General features: G+C 50.9%; 1 protein-coding gene across 1 annotated transcript in view; it reads right to left on the reverse strand.

Annotated features, from left to right (window-relative positions):
• Positions 1-20506, reverse strand: part of LOC125906696 (uncharacterized) — a 189944-nt gene that overhangs the window by 110976 nt on the left and 58462 nt on the right. The gene's annotated exons all lie outside the window — the stretch shown is intronic.

Below are 20506 nucleotides of genomic sequence, written 5' to 3' on the forward strand. Positions count from 1 at the left end.
AGCTCATCGTCGTCGCTTGAGTAGCACAGCTCCATCATCGGTGTGGCCGGGCGCTCGATGGGTTGTGGCTGCATCACAACCACTGACCCTTTCCTGGGCCACAGCTGGTACGGCGCACTCACTTGCTGGGGTTGGGCCTCGTCACTCATCCCCTGCCTTGTTATTGCTCACACCTGCTTTGGCAAGTTGCATTGGGGGTCGAAATAACCCTGGGGGTCGAAATGACCCCGGGGGTCGAATGATCCAGGGTGTCGGGATGACCCCTGGGATGCTTCGCCGCCTAGCTGGTGTTCTGCTACCCGTTTCTGTCGATTTCCGCTTCAACTCTGCCGTTAATGTGAAGAAGGTCGAATTTAAGCCCCCCTGGTGGGCGGAGGGGAGGGGGAGGGGGTGGGGTAAAATTCGGGATGGTGCGTCTCACGCGTGGGGAATTATTCCGATCCAGTCCCGAATTTCCCCGGTGCGTTTATACGTCCAAACAGCTCGAACCCCGAATTCCACCCTTTTTGGACCTCTTTTTGACTTGCCACTTCAAAAATTTTTCACCGGGAGGGGGGAGGGTGGGAGTGGGGAAAATAATTTTCCCGGACTGCGGGGGTCCAACTTTACCGCCCTGCCGAAAGCCAGAATTTTCGGGCGATCTCGACCTTATCTGACGCTTATCGGGCGCCCTACTCTATTCTAGCCCCAGGGGGGAGCGGTGGGAGGGGGAGAGGGGGGGGGGGAATAATTTTCCCGTGATCAGGGACACGTCCTCTACCACCCCTAAGAATTTCATAATTTTCCGCCGCTAACAGTTTTTCGGCCAACCGTCACTCGGCCGAAAATTTAAAAATTGCTCCTTGGGTAACGGCTGTCACCGCGGGTTTGTCCCTTGGGTAGCAAATGTAACCTGTCACCCGGCTTGTTCCACACTTTAAATTCACTTTTTTCACTGGTTTCTTCATCGATTTCGGTTCTGATTTTTGTCACTTAACCTTAAGCGTCATTGCGCGCACCTTCCAAGACACATCCGGCACAGATCCGTGCGTTTTTCACTCCGATATAAACGTTCAAAGTCCCCCATACAAATTGTATGGGGATATAAACACCCACTTTTATGCACTTAAAACTTCACAAAACGTCTCGAAAACACTTTTAATCGCTTTAGATGCATTATCCAAAATCAAGTGTTTCCGGCGCCTGAAACACAAATTTTTGCGCACTTTTTTAACACCCAGAAATTTGGTGCTACCGGGGGGGGCAAATGTATACACAAAACACGATTTTTCAATTTCGCAAAAATTCACCGAATTTCGATTGAATAACACTATTACAGGGATAACTGGCTTTTTTTTTAAGTATTCGGGTTGTTTATTCAGTTCATTTCATTTTACTGTCTAGACCCAACCCTCACCTAAGCCACACTTTTGCCCCGCGAAGGGTCTAAAGGGGGTTTTTCTGCTCTTTCGAGCGGCCTACATCCGTGCAAAGCGCACCTAACTCATTTATTTTTATTTTTTTTCCCTTCCTCGTTCTATTTCTTCCCATTTTGTTTTATAAGGACTCCCTCTCAAGGCTTCCTGCTTGTTCTATCACCCATCCTAGCGGGAGGACAACTCAGCCTCAACCGCTGCTGCGGCCTCGGCTTCTGTCAGCCCTACGCGGGACTCTTCAGCTGCCGTTCGCGCTGCTTCTGACGTTGAAGCTGCATCGGTTGCTTGACGGTTTTCAACGTCGTCATCGTCGTCATCGCTATCGTTAGATGGAGCTGGTCGGTATGCGCCGTGCATTTCGGCACGAGCTGCTCGCCGACGTTCCCTTAGTCTCGCCACCGCAAGACGGTTCACCTCCCGTCTCCGCTCAGTTCTTGGTGAGGGCGGTGGTGGGGGCAGGCGTTCTGCCTGTCGCTGCTGCGTTGCGGCTCTTCTCGCTGCATTCCGGGTTTCGTTGTAACGCCGCAGCCTTTCCTGACGAAGGACATCTGCATTGCGGAGCTGGGCGTTGTCAGCTAGTACGCCCTGCTCAAACAACGACGTGCGGAAGTCGTCCCATTCGCGCTGCAGGATGGTTGTTATCTGCTTGGCTGCCTCGCAGACGTTGCTCCAATTCTGCTGGCTCTGGAGCATGTGGGTCAGCAGCGTGTCGGGGTTGACGCCGTCCATCAGCCTTTCGCGAACCTCGGCGAAGCGCAGTGTTGTATTTACGAAGTAAAAGTTCTTGTATTTCGGTAATTCAGATAGTTCTAAAGGGTTACAAATTATTCTGGTTCACACACACGTCCGTACACCGTGGAGATCGCATACAAAGAGCGCGCACTTTCCTGGCTTCGGTTCCGACCCAAGCAGCAAACGTCAAACAACGCAACGCGTTTATGCCGACGGGTTAGCGTCTCCAACATTCCCCCGCTTTAACTGCGATGATACCCCTCCAACCACGCAGGCTGCTTCCTCACTCTCGTCGAGCGGCGTAGGCTTGCTTCTGTACCATCCGCAGGTGTCATCTCACGTTCCGCAAGATTTGTTGTAGTCGCTGCCGATGTTTCAGATGAGGATGCTGACACCGTTGTTCCAGACATATCCCAGGCATCTAATAACACATTCAGTGGCATTGGTTGCTGAGTTCGCCCTTCGTTGGTCTCTGCATTACGCATCCGAAGCTGGTTCACATGATAGCGCAAGGTCTTGCCATCGATTTTGACCATGTACATTACGTTACCCACGCGCTTGTCGACTACTCCAGATACCCATTCCCAGCCGTTTCGATGGTATCGCTTTGCGTAGACACGGTCGTTTATGGAGAAACTCCTCCTAGTAGCTTCGTCGGCCACCACTGGATCCGCTGGTCGAATATCGCGAAATGATGGACGCAACATCTCCAGAGACGTTCGAACCTTGCGATTTAACATCATCTCCCCCGGCGATTTTTGATCCAAGATTCTATTCGGCGTGTTCCTGTAGGTGAAAAGAAATTCATCCAAAGCCTCGTGCATCTCACCTCTACCCTCCCGAATCTTCTTGACCGCTCTCTTAAACGTGTCAACAAACCTTTCGGCTTGGCCGTTTGACTGCGGGTGGTATGGCGCAGTCCGCACGTGATGAATACCATTCTCCATACAAAAGTCACGGAACTCCGAACTTGTAAACTGTGTTCCATTATCGCTTACGACAGTTTCTGGTATACCAAACCGTGCACACAATCCCCGTAACATTTGAACTGTCGCTTGTGCTGTGGTTTGACGCGTTGGTATTATTTCCGGCCATTTCGAGTAGGAATCTACAACCAGAAAATAATACTCTCCCTCCATAGGTCCAGCGTAGTCAACGTGAATACGCTGCCAGGGGCCTGTAGTTTTTGGCCAATCTACTGGTGTGCAATGCTCTGGAGATTTCGCCGCACTTGCACACGACTGACACGTCTTCACTGCATTCTCGATTTCGCTGTCCAATTTCGGCCAATACACATACCCTCTTGCAAGCGCCTTCATGCGGCATGCTCCAGGATGACCCTTGTGTAGCAGTTTTAACACTCGATTCCGAAGATTCGCGGGAACTACTACCCGTTCTCCGAATAAGAGGCATTTTCCAACCGTAGATAAGGCCTCTCGTCGTGCGAAGAATTGCTTTAGGTCTTCAGTCTTCTCTTCACCCTTTGGCCAACCATTTTGGACGAACTGGAACACCTTCCTTAACAAAGGATCTGCTTGTGTACCACGCTCCAAATCTTTAAAGTTCAACGGTAGGGCTTGAGTAGCACTGGTTACTAGATGATTAATATCATCCTCTAGCTGGATACTAGCAATGACGTAGTCCTCCTCCGGTTTCTCGTGTCGGTCCATTAACCTGGACAGTATGTCGGCATTTCCGAAATTGTCTGTCGCAACATATTCGATTGCGAAATCGTAAAGAAGTAGTGCTAATGCCCAGCGCTGCAGTCTATTTGCAGTATACAAGGGAATTCCTTTACGTGAGCCAAAGATTCTAAGGAGCGGCTGGTGGTCGGTTTGGAGGATGAAGCGGCGTCCGAACAACATGCGGTGGAACTTTGTTACTGCAAACACGATTGCAAGACCCTCGCGATCCGGCTGGCTGTAGTTCATTTCCACCTTCGTTAGAGCACGAGCAGCATGCTGAACAACCTTTATGCTACCATCTGGAAACCGATGACTGATCGTAGCTCCAAGACCTACTGATGAAGCATCCGCTGACACAATAATTTCCTTGGAAGGATCATAATGGGTCAGGAGAAGGTCTGAACTTAAAATCTCCTTAAAGCGGCGAAAACTTTTTTCGCATTCAGCTGTCCACTGGAATTCTCCGCCCTTTTTCAAAAGAAGGTCTAAGGGGTAACGCAAATCTCTCATTTGAAACACAAATTTACCGTAGTAATTTATCGCTCCCAAATACGAACGAACTTCGCTGAGCTGCGTTGGCGCTGGCATCTTCAAAATCGCTTCAATCTTTGCTGGGTCTGGTCGTATACCCTGCCGGTCTAGCAAATGTCCAAGGTATCGGATTTGGGGCTTCAAAAAGGAACATTTTTCTGCCCGTAGCTTGAAACCAAACTCCTCGATACGAATCAAAACTGCGCGTAAGTTTTTCAAATGACTTTCCTCATCAGCACCGCCTACAATGATGTCATCCATATAACCCGCGACACCTTCTAATCCGCTCAACATTGAGTCAACGATTTGCTGAAATGCACCAGGTGCTGTCTTTACTCCCGGTGGCAATCTATTGAAACGGTAAAGCCCCTTGTGAGTGTTTATCGTCAACAACTCACGGCTCCTTTCACATACCTCCACTTGGAGAAAAGCTTCTGCTAAGTCAATCTGACTAAAAACAGCTGATTTTCCAATGGCTGTAAATATGTCTTGTGGTATAGGCAACGGGTACTGATGCGGCTGAAGCGCGTCATTCAGACCTGTCGAATAGTCGCCACATATTCGGACTGTTCCGTTCGCCTTCCGTACTACCACAATCGGAGCTGCCCACTCCGAAGAATCAGTGGGTGTTATTATGCCATTACGCTCTAACCTGGTCAATTCATCTTCAACCATCGACTGCATAGCATACGCCACTGGACGTTTCGGGCGAAATACAGGATTCACGTCATCCTTCAACTGTAGACTAATTTTCATCTTATCACAACGACCAAGTTCGTTCGAGAACAACGATGGAAATTGCTGAATCACAGCTGCTGCGGCATCTTTAACACACCCAACGATGTTGCAAAAGGCATCAAGTGGCTGTTTCCAAAGCCCGAAAACATCCATACTGTCTGCTCCGAAAAGTAACAGTTCCTCTTCTACAACACGAACTAACGCTTCGTTCTGTTGTTTGTTAATCGTCATTTTGCAACAAAACTCACCTAGTAGCTTAAGCGGTGTTCCACTAGCTGTCCTCGCTGAAACGGATGCTGGACTCAATTTGGGACCTCCTATCTGACGCCATTTTCCCTGCGATATAATGGTGATATCTGCACCGGTATCCAACTGCAGTTTCAGCTCGCGTCCGTTTAGCGCAGCAGTGACATACTTTCGGCCAGCCTGGATTTTGTTCACTGTCACCACCCTTACCTTCGCTTTGTTATTGCGATAGCGAGAACGATTACGGTACGCCGTTTCACAAAATCCTTCCTTGTGACCTATCTCGTTGCAGTCCTCGCATTTGTGTGACGTAAAAGAACATTCTCGTGCAAAGTGTTGCCCTCCGCACAACCAGCAACTTACTGCTTTCGCTTCCTTGCCACCTCCTTTGATGTTTTGTTGTTTCGTCTCATTCTTTCTCACTGCGTTTACCTCATGCGCAGTGTTTGAGATAAGGTTGCTATCTTGGCGCAGGTTAAGCAGGCGTTGAGCTTCACCGGTTAGCTGATCTAACGTGATTTCACTGTTGTCCTCCATCTTTGAGAGCAGCCGAACTCGTACATCAGCATCCGCATCCCGTTTTAGACCACAGACAAACAACAGACATTTTATTTCCTCCTCTGCTATCCCATCCTCGTCGCCAGTTGTTGTATTTACGAAGTAAAAGTTCTTGTATTTCGGTAATTCAGATAGTTCTAAAGGGTTACAAATTATTCTGGTTCACACACACGTCCGTACACCGTGGAGATCGCATACAAAGAGCGCGCACTTTCCTGGCTTCGGTTCCGACCCAAGCAGCAAACGTCAAACAACGCAACGCGTTTATGCCGACGGGTTAGCGTCTCCAACACGCAGACAAGCGAACATCGCGTGTTCGGCGCTCTCTCTTACGCCAGGGCAATTTGGGCAGTCCGGGGACGAGGTGAATTTCATATCCGCAAGATACTCACGGAAGAATCCATGACCGGAGATGATCTGCGACAGATGAAAGTTCACCTCTCCATGCTTCCGCGACTGCCATGCGCCGATGTCCGGGATAAGGGTGCGCCCACCGGACGTAACCACTGGCTTGATGACCAGCTGCATCGCTGTCCCATGTTGCTTGCCACTCGGCGATGGTCGTCTCACGTTCCTCCTTCCTCAGTTGTGCACCGGCTGCAGTCCCACGGCGGCTATGCACCCTGGTGTCCTCACAGATTGCTCTGCAGATCGGCAGAAGTCCCGCGAGCAGCACTGCGGTCTCGTACCGAACCGACCGGAACGTCCGGGCCACGGCGATAGCTGATTTGCGCTGGACTCGCTCTAGCAGCCTGCGGCACTCGCGAGTGTTCAGCGCCTCGTGCCATACAGGTGCGGCGTAACGCATCACCGAGTCAGCCACCGCTGCCAAAAGTCGGGACTTTGACATCTTCGGCCCCCGGTGGTTCGGCATGAGTCGACCAACCGCCTGCGCAATCTGGACCGCCCGCTGCGTCACTGCAGTCACGTGAGGTATCCACGATAGATGGTCGTGTACCAGTACACCCAGGTGCTTGATGCTCCTCGAATATGGGACAGCAGTTCCTCTCACGTCGATGGAGATGTGGCTTGGAGGATGCTTCAGACTTGAGATAATCGTCATCTCCGTCTTAGCTGGTGCCAGCTCCAAGTGGTGCTGCTGCATCCACTGGTCGACTGCTGACACCGCTGCCTCCGCCACTGCTGCAGACTCCTCCGGTGTCCTACCCGGGGCCAGGACGACAAGATCATCGGCGTAGCCAATGACCTTGGCCTCGTCGGGTAGGGGAATCCGCAGCACCCCGTCGTACATTACGTTCCACAATGTCGGGCCCAGTATGGACCCTTGTGGAACTCCCGCGCTGACGCAACGTACGACGGGTCCCTCGCTGGTGTTAAAGATGAGCTCCCGATCCGTGAAGTAGGACTGCAGTATCCGCAGCAGCCCTGAAGGGACCCCCTTTTCTCGCAACGCATTGGCGATCGACTGCCAGCTGGCAGTATTAAATGCGTTGCGGACATCCAGCGCAACCACCATCAGGCATCGCTTGTCGCGATTATTAGTCTGGCCGAACGATCGGGACGCCTTGCCTGCGTCCACCAGGCTTTGGATGGCACTGATGGTGGATCGTCCGCGACGAAAGCCGTACTGCGCGTCCGAGAGCTGCGGTGAATCCGGGTCCTCGAGGTGTCTGTTGAGGCGGTTGAGGATAAGCCGCTCCAACACTTTGCCTAGTGCGTCCAGCATGCACAGTGGCCTGTAGGAGCTGCTTTCTCCGGGGGCTTTGCCTGGCTTGGGCAGCAGTACCAAGCGCTGCCGTTTCCACTGTTGCGGAAACGTACCAGTGTTGAGGCAGTCCTGGTACACGCGGCAGAAAACCCCCGGGTACTTCTCAATCGCGACCTTCACCGCAGCATTGGGGATCCCGTCCAGTCCTGGCGCTTTCCTGATAGCCATATGAGCCGCGATCTCCTGCAGCTCTTCGGGGGTCACGCGATCAAAATCGGACGCTCCGGAATCGACATCGTCGGTTTCCGGCCAATAGACCGGTGGGTGGGTGGGGAACAGATCGGTAACGATCCGTCCCAGATCGACCGGGTCTGTCTCAGGCGGTACACGACTGCCGCGCAGATGAGACAGGACAACCTGATACCCCACTCCAAACTCGTTCTCCTCGGCGATGTCTATAAGCTTGGCGAACTCTGCACGTTTGCCTACTTTGATGGCTTTTTCTAGCCGAGTCTTCGCAGTCCGGTGCTCGGCTGCGGCGAGACTCCTCTCTTGCAGATCGGTGGTTAGGCGCATCCGCTCACGCGCCGCAATGCTCTCATTCCGCAGCTCTTCAATTACCGGTGCCCACCAATAGACGTCGCGATGTTGATACTGCAACACGTTGGGGGCCCGCTGCATGACAATGTCACACGCGTCGACCATAGCGTCGACTAGGCCAGCGTGTGTCGTCGCTTGTTCCGCGAAGTTCACGTCCTCGAGAGCAGAACGGAAGCTGTCTACGTGGAACTGCGTGGTAATCCATCGCCTACCAGCGCAGATAACGCGCTGCCGGCCGGCTGACGGACCACCAGTCGACAACCCGCGGGACTGTTGTTCCGCTTCCCCAACGCGGTATGTAATCAATTGATGATCGGACCGGGCAAACTCGTGCACCTCCCACGTTTCTGGCCGAGCGATGGACGGAGTGGCGAAGCAGACGTCAATGACGCTGCTGGTGGCCGCTCCTCTGCCAATGAATGTGGGTTCATTCCCGGAGTTGATTACCTGTAGCTGAACGCTCTGGATAAGCTGCAGCAGATCTTCACCTCTCTGGCTGTTCCTGGCACTACCCCACTCCGTGTGCCAGGCGTTAAAATCGCCGTCGATGACGACCTGGGAGTGGGTTGATGCCTCCAGCTGAATTGCGGCCAGAAAGCTTTCATAGTCCTCCTCTGGGCGTCTCGGTCGCGCGTAGCAGCTTATGAAGACGATACCGCCAATCTGTGCGGCTACAATTCCAGGCACAGCACTGCGCAACACCCGCTGGATTGGGTAGGAACTTGTAGCCACAACTGCTACCGATTTGGCGGCATCATACGCCCAACGCCCATTGTTCGCCGGTGGTCGGTAGATGTCCGACAGGAGCAGGACGTCAGCACGGTGTTCACGCGCTGCTTGGAGCGCCAAGTCCTGCCCTGCTTGACAGTGATCCACGTTGATTTGCATCACTTTTAAGTTGAACGCGAAGCCGGATGTTCGCAGCTCATGTGCCCGATGCGATGAGGTCCACCGCAGGCCGCACATTTAACGTAGCTGGAGCAGTCCCGGGCTTTGTGACCTTCACTGCCACACCGGATGCAGAGTTGCTGACGGTCTGTCGAGGAACGGCATGCGTGGGCAAGGTGGCCGCGCTCCAGGCAGCGATAGCAGCGCTGGCGCTCAGGTGCTGCTTTTTCAACGCCTCTGATTTTGCTAATGCAGCCACACAGTCGGAGCTTCGACCCCTCGAAAGCAGCGGCAGCCTTAGCGGGCAGGTGGACTCGAGCTCGCTGAGTGCCATCTTGAAGCTCCCACACGCTCACTCGGACGATTTCGATCGGCTCTTGGTGTTCTCTCTCAATGGCCTTTTTGATGTCCTCTTCTGTTGCCAGAGGATCGATGTTCGTTATCAGGACATCGGCCATGTCGGTGATCACCCGGGCAAGTCCGGCGTCACCGACGATCTCCTGACCTTCTGCGCGGACCAGGCTGGCGTTGGCCGAATTACTTAACTCCATTCGGAAATTTGCGGCGTGGCTGCGCTTGCCCATTTTAAGGTGGTCTGCAAGGCCCTTGTGCGGGTCTTGTTTAACCGCATCCCGAACTGTTTTGTACAAAGTGTACCAGGAGTGTCCGGCACTCGGGACCACCTCTATCTTGTCCGGCCTTGGCCGAACCTTTTGCTGCTGCCGCTGCTGCTGCTGATGTGCTTGCTGCCGGAGTTGCGGCGGAACATACCGCTGTCCCTGATGTTGCTGCTGCTGCTGCTGTCTACGCTGAAGCTGCTGCTGCTTCTGTTGCGGCTGCTGCTGCTATTGTGGCTGCTGCTGGGAGCGTGGCTTGCCAGTGGCCTTGCCACGGTACCTGCGACGCACCACCTCACTGAATGTGAGCTCCGGCACGACGTCTCCGCGGACGGCTGTCGATGCCTCGCTACGCGGCAGCATGACTGCATGCGACGTCGACGCGCGGGGCTGCTCCTGCTCTTGCTGGTTCCGCTGCTGCTGTTGTTGTTGCTGCTGCGGCTGCGCAGAGGATCGGCGTGGCAACGGAGTTGGAGGTTGACGCGAACTAGCTGACGGTTGTCCGCCGGCAACCTTTGCTGCCAGTAGCGAGTTGAGCAAGTCTCGGTCGCGCTGATGTGCGGCAGCGAGCTTCTCCATCTGTGCCTTCAACTTCTCCTCTCGACGTTTTGCCTCCTCCTTCTCCTCTTGCAGCAGTTGGCACATGCGAGTTATCTGCTCCGCGAGGCGAAAATTTTGCTCCTTCATTTCCAAGTTCTGCTCCTCCAGTTGCTGAATTGTTGCCTTAAGCAACTCGAGCTCCGGTGTGGTCGAGGCGGCCTTGGTTGCTACGGTGGGCTTGTTGATGCCTGTGACGCTAACCCTTGGCAGTGCCACTCGAGGCTCGGCCGCAAACAGCTTCGAACCGGATGCCAAGCTGCTACGGCAATCCACAGAGGCCGACCTCGCACTCGCGCGGGTTGACATCCCGGATGATGCCATCATCTTTGCCGACGTACAAGTTGGTGGGTTAGATAACCCTGGGGGTCGATGTGACCCCGGGGGTCGGTTGACCCCGGGGGGTCGGGATGACCCCAGGTATGCAGCGCCGTCTAGCTGATGTTCTGCCGCTCACTCGCTGCTGTAGAATCCTTCTTCCACGCCGGTTTTTCCACTACGGTCCGACTTGCAACCCCCCTGGTGGGCTGGGGGGGAGGGGTGGCGGGTGGAGAAAATTACGAGAGGGTGCGTCGCTTACGTAAGGAATGGATCCGCACCAATCCCGAAATTTCCCGGCACGTTTTTACGTCCAAACTGCGCTGCCCGCTTTTTCGACCCTTTTTTGGACCTAGTTTTTTACTTTAGGGATTTTTCACCGGGAGGGGGGGAGGGGGAAAGGGTGGAAAATAGTTTTCCCGTGTTTGTTATGTCGCCCTCTACCACCCTACAGCTTCTCCGAATTTTCCGAATTTTTCGAGCAGATTCGAAAAATTCGAGCAGTTTTTGAGTGCCTCGAATCGAGCAGATTCGAGCTCCCGCTGACGCTACACCACTTCACTGAATTTCACGCACACTTTCCAGGATTTGAGCAGTTTTCGAGCACTAACGGTAAATTCAAATTTTGCTGTTCGGAAACTGCTTCCCAAACCAAATTTGCTTTACGGGTATCGCTGAACTGTCACCCAGAAATGTCAAATTTTTTTTAATGATTTTCACTAGTTTTTTGATTGGATCTTTTTGTACGCGTTAAAACTAGCACAACGGTGAAAACCGTACTCGATTCGGACCAAAACTCACGGAGTTATTCACGATTAACTATTTATTCCGTTTTTACGAAAACACGTGCTCCGGCGGTAGCACCCCCGACACTTTTTTATTTTTGCGTTTTTCCGCCGATTTCGCGTCCGTTTTCTCGCACAACACTTGGAACGTCACTACGCGCAACTATCAAGACACATCCGGACAAAATCCGTGCAGTTTTCACTGAAATATGTGTATACAAAGTTTCCCATACAAAATGTATGGGGAAAAAAACACAAACACTTTTTGACACTTTGCACTGCTCAGATCGTCTCAAAAACAGGATAAAACGATTCAGCACCACCAATTTCACTAAAATTGAGTGTTTCCGGGGCCGAAAACACAAATTTTTCCCCAAATTTCCACACCCGGAATTCTAGCGCAACCGGAGGTGGGGGGGGGGGGGGGGCGTACACACAGGGATAACTGGCTTTTTTTTAAAATATATTCGGGTTGTTTTATTTAATACAGTTCATACATGCGTGAGATCGTATTGTAACCCAACCCTCGCATAAGCCGCCCTTTTGCCCCGCGAAGGGTCTAAAGGGGGTTGTTATGCTCGTTCGAGCAACCTTTTTTTTTTTTTTTTTTTTTTTTTTTTTTTTTTTTTTGTTAACGAAGAGTGAGCATATTCCATCCCCCTCTCCGACTCACCCAACTCGGCCGGTACGCTTGTGGTGCGTATTACTTCATGCGGAGTCGTGTGTGCGGTTGCACCCTGGGTCACGACGCATCTTCTGCGGCGATCTGGTCTGCTGATTCTGCTTATTACGGTGCTTTCCGTGGTGCGACGCGGTCCCTTTGGTCCTATCGCCCACACTTCGGGTGGGCAATGGGGGGGTCTGCATCGTTGGTCACCACTCCAAGCACGTAAGGCAGTTCTCCTGAAACGAAATTTTGACAGGGGAAACAGGAGAAGGAGAAAGAGATAGAAGAAAGCTGAAAATAGAGGAGAGAAAAGAAAAAAAGAATGCTGGAAAGAATCGAAAAGAAAGAGATAAAAGATTAGTAACTTTCCAGCTTACGGTAGCCCTTGCGGCGCGGGTTGTTGCCGTGCCGCAGGGCCTGAGGGACCCCCATTTGCGTCCCTCGCCCGCCGTCTGGCCCGCCTGCGTCGCCTTGCCGTTGGTGGACGCTCAACATCCTATCTCGCTTGGAGAGTGGAGAAGATTGTCCTGGCGGCGGCGCGGACGGCCTCCCACGTATCGCTGCGGGTGCACATTTCCGAGACAATGTTATCCATTGTTACTCGGGAATGGCACCGCTGCTGCATTTCATTCCGGATCCGATCGAACCGTGGACAGTGGAACAGCACGTGTTCGACGTCTTCCGCGGCGTCCCCACATTCAGGGCAGTTGGGCGAGCCTTCCAGGATGCCTTTCTCGACGAAATAGGAGCGCAAGAACCCGTGCCCCGTGAGGAGCTGGGTGAGGAAAAAGTCGACTTCCCCATGCTTGCGGCTGACCCAGAGATTAATGTCTGGAATCAGCCTCCTCGTCTTCAGTCCTGGTGCTCCTGGTTGCCCTGCACCCGTTGTCCACTGGTCCTGCCAGCGCCTCATCGTCTCCTCCCGTTGCCGTTTCCGTATGTCCGATTGAACACCACCGCTCGCTGCCTTTTCGTCGTGGCAGCGGATATCCTCCTGCATGAGGAGGACTAACGGGGTGGTGTTGGCGACAACGCAAGCAGCATCGTAAGAAACGGTCTGGAAGGCGCTGGCGACTCGGAGAGCCCCCGGTCGATGCGCTCTTTGGACCGATTTGCGATGGGTCTCCTTGTCGAGCACCCATCGCCCCCAGGTGGCAACTCCGTATCGGATGATACTGTTACCGACGTTTACGAGCTGTCTCTTACTGCGGCTCTTAGGACCACGCTTATTCGGCATCAGGCAGGTCAAGGCATTCGTAATCCGTGACTAATCCTTATTGACCACTCTTTCCAGATGCCGGCTGTGGTGCTGTTTGCGGCAGAGGTCCACTCCCAGGTACTTCAGCGTTTCCGTGGATTGGATCGAGTGACCGCCCGCATGAAGCTCTGCGAGCTGCGGGACATGATGGGTATATTTTTTTGTATATTTTTTTTGTATATTTATTAAATGATCGACGGACCTCATAAGCCCTCTCGATATATGTAAGGGTACAATAGGAATATAACAAAAATAGTCACACGCGTTACAATAACACAATAATAACAACAATAACAATTACGAGGACGCTAAAGATTCTGGCGAGAAGCGCGAAGTAAATTAATGCGACTCAACACATTTGCCATCGTCAAAAATCCCTCCATCGGGTACAAAAGATCATGAACCCGGTCTTTTGGTGGGCAAGTTCCAAACCGACTCCTTGCAGCCACCGCTCGATCCTCTCCAGGTTAGCCGTTGCTAATGCGCTGACCTGTTCCGTGGTCCTTCCCAAGAATGTGAAGGCCACGTCGTCAGCAAACCCGATGGTGTCCGCTCGTGGTCGTTCGAGCGGCAAGCGGAGTAAGTCGTCGTACATGACGTTCCATAGTGTTGGTCCTAGAACCGAACCCTGAGGAACGCCAGCAGATACAGTCCTCGACACTACTCCTTCATCCGTGTCATAGTGGAGCGTTCGGCCAATGAAATAGTTCCGCAGCAACGCCTGCAAATAAGGCGGAGTGTTTTTACGCTGCAGAGCTTGGCCGATCGCTGTCCAGTTTGCCGGGTTAAAGGCATTCCGGACGTCCACCGTTACCACCGCACAGAGACGATCTCCCTTTCGCTTCTTGTCTAGAGCGACTTTCCCGTTGTTCATCACCCGAGTGATGGCATCAACGGTTGAACGCCCTTTACGGAAACCGTATTGGGCGTCCGAAAGTCCCCCGGTCGACTCCAGATGGGTTGTCAGCCTCCGCTGAATCAACCGCTCTAAAATTTTCCCCAGCACACTCAGCAAACAAATTGGCCGGTACGACGAGGGCTCCCCAGGTGGTTTCCCCGACTTGGTAAGCAGCACCAGCTGTTGCCGCTTCCATGCGTCGGGGAAAGTGCCTGCCTCCAGTAGCTGCTTATAGCTTTTAGCAAAAACTTCCGGAAAAGCCAGAATTGCCGCAGCTGCAGCCATATTCGGAATGTTGTCGTCCCCCGGAGCTTTCTTGGGGTTGAGTGAGCGGGCAATCTCCTTCAACTCTTCCGCCAACTCCTCCTCCGAGACCGGATCCTGTGGATCCCCACCTACTTCCGTCTCGGGCCACTCCATCGGGGGACGATCAGGAAAGAGCTCATTCACGATGAACTGGAGCTTGTTGGCATCCCGTTCCATCGGAACCCGAGCTCCTTCCCACTGCTGCTTGCGGATTTGGTACGCAGGGCCTCGTTCTCGACTTGCTTGTCTTGATTTGAGGACCGTGCGGACCACACCAGTGAGTCATATAAGTACACTCGTAGTAAGCTTTTGTTCACCTTGTCCGGTTTGTGTTGTGCTCGACCGTCTTCACAGATAATGGACTTGGTGAATACTGGTGAAGCTTGGTGCGGGCTCCTTCCTTGTCAGACGAGTGACTTGACTTGGTGTGGAGACTGTTCCTTTACATTTGTGGACATGTGTCATGCTTTTTCCTTGTCAGCCGAGTGACTTGACATAGGTTGGAGAAGGACACTAAACACTAATGAGCTTGTCGACGTTTCTCCTCCTTGACTTGAATGTCTTGATGCTAGGAACGTGCCGACCAAACCAGTAAGCTTACACACATGCTCGTTACAAGTTGTATAAGTTGATCCGTTTGGGCCGGTTGCCTTGCACATGATGGTGTCGTTGACCATGTTCGGTTAACACGTCGTGTGTCGAGGTGGTCGGCCTTGGTAGTAGGATGTCTTGTGCATGTGACGTGTTGACCTGGTTTGGTCGATGTGTCGTCGTGTACGAGATGACCTACTTACCCGTCAGTTGTCCAAGTTGTATCATGTGTTGACTTAGTTGACGTGTCATATGCATGGATGATTGGCGTACGAGTCATGTATGGTGCACTTGCTTCAGTTGAAGGGATGTACTAGTACAGTTATATTAATTGTTAATTTCACGATCTGGTCTTTTGGCTGGATCGCGAAAAAAACGCTAAGTCCCAAATCTTGAACTCGAGAGGAGAGCGCTGATGACAACCTTTTGGACTGGAGCTCCCTAGAATTCGGCTTTTTCCTACTTTAAAGGGATGCACTGTTGTATGTATTGTTTATTCACGATCTGGTCGTTGGATTGGATCGTGAAAAAAAACGCTAAGTCCCAGATCCTGAACTCGACAGGAAAGCGCTGATGGCAAACATTTTGACTGGAAGTCCCTAGGAAACGGCTTTTTCCTTATTGGCATTATGTGGCACGTTTATTGTGGCTAGAACATTAATTATCCACCAAATGGCACCAACGCTTGGCAAAAGTCTCGAAACACTCCTATCCCGACGTACCAGCAACCGCAACACGATGCAAAATAAATTGCACGAGCTGCTGATACTTGTACCATGCACGGTACACGGTACCAAAATATACCCCTGAAAGTGTGCAATTTGGTGCTATCCTAGGGAATTTGTATGGGGAAGCCTAGCTACGCGTGTCGCACGTTGCATGGTCGTCGATCAGAGGCATGCAAAAGCACCTATCTAGGGGAATTACTCTACGTTCTAGTAGCAAATGCAATTTTCCGGTCCAGCACGGCAGTACGCCTGCATGCATACACTCCATGTACCAAAAATGTATCAACCTAGGCGTTGCTCAGTAGCTTTTGGCGGCACATGTAAAAAGTATTCGAGTTCAGATTTCTGGGACCTAACGTATTTTTCAAACCTAATAATGAAAATTGAAATACAAATGGGGCATTAGCTAGGCGTTGCCCAGTAGCTTTTGGCGCCACATGGAGAAAGTAGTCGAGTTCAAATTCCTGGGACGTAGCGTATTTTTCAATCATAATAAACCGAATCAAACATAAAAATCATGAAACTTACACCACGTCCCTAGGTTGTGCACAAAACGTAACGATAAAGTGCCGGCGAGGTTAGAGGTGCACCAAAATTGTGTACCGATTAGGGAAAGTACTCTATGTTCCTATGACTTGGGTGAAAAGTGTTGATTAACTGCGTGTTAGGATAGACATTTGCTTATCGTACACATCGCAAACGAACACCCCTTAGTGAGCAGTAGCAAAAGTCGATGGAAAAAAGCGAATGCAATACAAACTGATCAAGTACAATAAGGAACGCTACGTACTAGGACTTCTTTCCAAGAATGGTGTCCGCGACGGGAGGGCAAGCGTCCTTCCTAGGTTTCCCTAGTAAACCTTGTATGGTAAACATACCCAAGCGTGTCCGTAAGCACGCAACGATAGTCACGAACGAGCACATACCTAGGGAAAGTACTCTACGTACTAGGACTTCTGTCCAAGAATGGTGTCTGCGACGGTCGGGCACTGCGACGCAATTACCAAATCCTAGGATCGTACAAGCAGTGTGTACAAACATAAACATTAACGCGTTCGCTCGGGCTGCGCCATCCGTGTTGAACACAAATGTGGGTGATTATATGAGTGGATGTACAAAAACATACGTGGCGAAAACAGTTTTCTGCACGATGTGCAAAGAGCTCATTTCGTCGTCCCGGGCGAATGGAAAAACACAAAAATCTCGAGTATCTTTCTAGGTTTCTGTTATAAAAGGGCAGGCCAAAAGGTGACTGGTTAAGATAAGCATTTTAAGCATACAAGCACTTAATTGCAACTTTTGATATAAAAACTAGGTACGTACATGTAGATTGTATCAACATGGACATCCATGAACGCGTACGCTCGGGCTGCGCCCTCCGTGTTGTACTTTCCCTGATTGGTACACAATTTTGGTCCATATGTACCAACATGGACATCTATGAACGCGTACGCTCGGGCTGCGCCCTCCGTCTTGTACGTTCCCTGATCGGTGCACAGTTTTTCTGAACGGCTATCCCGACCGGCAACTTGTACCAACATGGACATCCATGAACGCGTACGTAGTGTACTTTCCCTGATCGGTACACAATGTTGGTGCACGGCATAGGAAATGGGCTTAAAATGGTCAAACTCAATCCATTTCAACTAAAGATAGTCGATAGTAGCTGTGCCGATGAAGTTGGGCACGATGCAAGTCAAAGTTGTTTAATGAATAACATGTCCACCATACATTTCAATACAAAATTGCTCGGTCAGACCTACAAAGTGCTATATCTCGAATACTAGGCGTCGGACTGGGGGGATGTAGAACAAATTTAAGTTCGACTAATGATTCTACATCCGGTTCTGGATAGTGGTTTTTTGACCATTTTTCAACATTTTGTGACACCCCGAACCTAGGGGCAGCCCCCTAGTTTTTTTCAAAAATGTGCACCGAACGGGCCAGAGAGCTCGAGTAGTCGAAAAAAATTTTTTTGTTAAAACCCCTCAACACGTGTAGAAAACTGATTTTAGATGATAAAAAGTGAAACCAGAACGTCAAACGACAACTTTGTTGGGGGTACAGTATCGGACATTAAGATAGGACCCTTTTTTTTTCAATGCACCGTGCACTTGTTTTGCCACGTTACTCGTGTTTGTGTGTGTGTGTATGTGTGTATGTGTGTGTGTATGTGTGTGAGTGTGTGTGTGTGTGTGTGTGTGTGTGTGTGTGTGTGTGTGTGTGTGTGTGCATGTGTGTGTGTGTAGTAGTAGAAAGTGAGTGTGCTTTTTAATATGTATTTGCAAGTGCGCGGGTTTGTGTCTGAAAAACATAGCTTGCCATGATGTCATATTGCGTTGAAATTATTCTTATTATGTGTGATATCATGTGAAACATTGTGCGTTTACACTTGGATAAAAACTAAAGTTTGCATCGACAGCAGCCCTTGTTCCTCGGACGAAAACGCAGGTCTGCTGTTTCAGGAATGTGAATGCGACACCGGTGCGAAATGGACACACGCACAATAGCAATGAACTCGGCATTCTCTCACAGGTGTTTCTCTAGTGCACGCCATTGAAAGGCCTTCGTGCATCTCTGCGTTGCACGTTGTGTGCGAATGGTAAACTTTGTGCGTGCATTGAGCTGGCGCGCAGTTGTTCTTTTCAATGGGCGTTTTGTTTCATGAGCGCGGCAGTATTCTGTTCTCGATTTTGAAGGGAAGACGCTTACTCGCGTACTCGTTGATAGTTTTTATCCATGCGATGTTTTCGCTGCTCGACAACGATGTTATTCATCGCGTATAGAAGTAGAACGCAGGCAGAGCACGGGATCAGCCGTGTCCAAGTTTTTAACCAGCGCGTTCTTGACGGTCCAAGCAAGCAATGTTAGTAACAATGGGTCGAGGTAAACGTTGTACCGATTATCAGCGCCATATGTAAAAGCGAATGGCTGCTGCTGGCATTAAGCGCAAAAGGATCGAGTTCGTAATGGAACGATCGCGCACTTTTGTGGCAAACGCGCTTCGGACAGCCGAAACGTGCTTAGACAACTGAAACGCGCTTGGACAACCGAAACGCGCAAGTCAACCGGACGTCCTCAGAAGACCACGGCGAAAGAAGACCGTAACATTGTTAATATATCGAAAACACACTGATCGCGAGGGCGGTGGTCCTGCTTATCACACCAAAAACCTAACCCAAAACACAAAAAAGCTACTTACAAATCTATCCGAAACGACCTACTTGTGAAACAAACACACACATCAATACACATTCAAACATACATCCACACACACACACACACATGCACACACACATACACACACACACATACACACACATACACACACACACACAAACACAAACACATACAAACCACTCATAAACTTGGCCCAACGGGTGCACGGTGCGTTAAAAACCCAATGCCCTATCTTTCTGTCCGATACTGTATGACTATAGTCCGAACTTATGAAGCAAAAAAGGTGTCTGGTGGGTTCTGCCGATGATCTTAACCTATGATTTTGAGTTTCCACCCTTTCAAAACGTTCCCTGTAGCAGTACATCACGGGTCTACGGACCCAAAGACTTCGTTGCGATGGTTTCAAGCATAAAAGTTGTAACAGTTAAGGGTTTTTAATACGCGTATATTAAATCATTGCTTGAAACTAAGCTTCGTTGTCTTTAAACTCTGCAAGACCAATCTAACTTCTTAGGGAAACTCGAAGAATTCACGCGAAGCTCGGTGAGCCATTTTGGGTAGTGGTTCATGATCTGGTGTTCATTGCATCTAATCCAATGAATAAATTTATAGGGGTTTATGATGCAGGGCACATAGCGTGATGAAACGGGGTTTCCCTACCAAATGTGGCATATTTTTTTCCTGAGAGCGAAGCTCAGACCCACGTAGGGGAGAGCGAAGTGGAACTTAAATGTTCAATGCAGCAAATGTTCGCCATGCGGATAAACAAGTTGGAATAGTTCAATGTAGTATAATGCAAACACGAATCGCAAATAACGATACGGGACCCAGAAGCAATTCTGCGGATCCCTCGGGGAGTGGTGAGTTGATATAAATTAGAGGTGAAAGTCCAAGTTGTTCGAGCTCCGGCTCGGCAGCCGATATGAGGTTCCTGTTGAGCGTGTTTGTACATCGCGCAGAGGCGCCGTTCGGTTCTAGCAATGATTCCCGCCACCATGTTCCATGCGTGCAGAGATCCGTTAGAGCTAGTTCAATGTGTCCCGCCGTGATTACGAAAAAGTTCAACAGTTGACTAAGTTGGGGGTGCGTCAAGTAATCGCGCAGAGATGCCGATCGGTTCCTAGCAATGTTTCCCGTCACAAGGTGGTATTGGCACCTGTGCAGAGTGGCCGTTAGCAATGTCTCCCGTATCACGGTGGTGTACCATCACTAGTGCAGAGTGACCGCTAGCAATGTCTCCCGTCACAATGGTGGTAGCCCAGAAGTGCAGAGAAGCCGCTGTAGCAAATTCTCCCGTATCACGTTGGAGTTCTTCCACTAGTGCAGAGTGATCGCTGAACCGTTCAATGTGTCCCGTCGTGGTGTGCTTGTACCGAGCACGTAGGATACACCTTGCTTTGTTGGTTTGGGATAGGAGTGGTCGCGCAACTGCCTCCACGCCGCAGAGTGCCAGTTCGGATTGAAGGTCAACTTTAGCCGTTCAATGCATCAGTCGGTGG

Source organism: Anopheles coluzzii, chromosome X (genome assembly GCF_943734685.1).
Source record: "Anopheles coluzzii chromosome X, AcolN3, whole genome shotgun sequence".
NCBI classification, from domain to species: domain Eukaryota; kingdom Metazoa; phylum Arthropoda; class Insecta; order Diptera; family Culicidae; genus Anopheles; species Anopheles coluzzii.